The sequence below is a fragment of the Phalaenopsis equestris genome, unplaced genomic scaffold, assembly GCF_001263595.1.
Source record: "Phalaenopsis equestris unplaced genomic scaffold, ASM126359v1 Scaffold199307, whole genome shotgun sequence".
In the NCBI taxonomy this organism is placed as follows: domain Eukaryota; kingdom Viridiplantae; phylum Streptophyta; class Magnoliopsida; order Asparagales; family Orchidaceae; genus Phalaenopsis; species Phalaenopsis equestris.
In genome coordinates, this window is record NW_018219187.1 from 15,703 (window position 1) to 17,470 (window position 1,768).

Genomic DNA, 1,768 nt, shown 5'->3' on the forward strand with positions numbered 1-1,768 from the left:
CAAAAATCTGGGAATTGAACAAAATCAATAGAGCCCGCCGACGGCGCCCTCGACGCCGCCGAAGGCGGATTTTTCCCGAGACTCAGGTTCAAAATTCAATAGAGCGTGCCGATGGCGTCATCAACCCCGTCGACGGTGGGATCACAAAAAAACACCTTTAACCGCGATTTTGATCGGTTAACCGTCACTATTCATCATCCCCTTCCTCCTAAAAATGTAATTTTCGACCTAGGGCTTGAGAGATCTTGGATTGGGAGGCGATTTCAAGGCTTTTTGACACCGGATTTGATCATCTATAGGTAAGAGTTTGAATCCAAACTAAAAATATTTGATTTTCACCATGAATTTCTTTCACATTGAGGAGATTCAAAAATTTTGAGAGTGTGAAGAAAATATTGGGAAGAAATTCTTGGATCTTAGTATTGAACTCTTAGAATTACTATTGGAAGCCATGATTTGCATATTTGAAGTAATTTTTAGAATTTTCCTATAATTTGATTAGATTAAAATGGCTAATATATTTAGGAATTTTTCTATAATTTGATTAGATTGAAATGGCTCCACGACAAAAGAGACGAATTGAGTTCAACGAGTCTCACTTCCTCAATGCGATGGCTCAAACAAGATTTACTTCAGTCATTAAAGGAAAGAAGCGTATACAAGACCGAGTTTTTGAGAGTCCTGTAGGAGAAATTGAACGAGTTATTGCCAAGTGAAGGTGGGAAAACTTTTTTTACACCACTAATAAAGCTGATGCAAATGTTGTGAAGTAATTTTACGCTAATGTAATCTATTCTAAAGATGGAATCGTTCAAGTGCGGGGATTTCCTATTGAATTTAATGCCGCCCGAATTAACACTTTTTACGAAGTCCCAGACTCTTATAACCGCCACTATGAATCCTTTAGTACGATGGAAGGCCCTCTGAATGATGCGATCAACTTTCTCAGTGATGGGAAAGGAACGTGGAAGATTAAACAACGAGAAAACTTTGTCACTGATGGGAAAGGAACGTGGAAGATTAAACAACGAGAACGGGTAAATTTTTCTGCTTCCATGCTGAATACCACCTCTGAGGCGTGACACTATTTTATTTCCTCTACTCTGTTACCGACTTATCACCATAGTGAGGTAACTAGAGATAGAGCTATTCTAAATTTCTGGATTCAGAATAATAGAACTATAAATGTGGGGAGAATTATTTTTAATAAAATATTGACTACGACAATGAGTGAAACAAGTGGAGGGCTAGGACATCCTGGCCTTATTTATGCACTTTGCCAACTTTCTAGAGTGGAATCTGGAGATGAAGAATGAGTTTACCCTTTAAAACCCATTAGTAAAGCCAATTTAAAAACTTATGAATCCCATGAGAAATGGAGAATTAGAAGTAAAAGTGAAGAACCTTCTACTAGTAGAGATGTCCCCGCTACAAGTTATAACCTTCCACCTTCTAGTTCCCCTACTATGACTAACTTGATGAATGAGTTGACCTTGCAGCAGAGGAGCACAAAATTAATAAATGAAAGGATTGAAGGTTTAGAACATCGACATGATTACGATAGTGAGTACCTTCAGAGGCATTCAAATTTTGAGGCAGCTTATTACGAAGCTCAGGCCCGACACTACAGAGGTGAGCCTGATGTTACTTTTCCTGAGTGCCCCCGGTATACTCAATATCAGCCCAATCTTCCTACTGAACAAGGCGATGAAGATATAGCTTGGGATTTTGATATTTGAATGTAATTGATGTACTTGTATTTGTACTT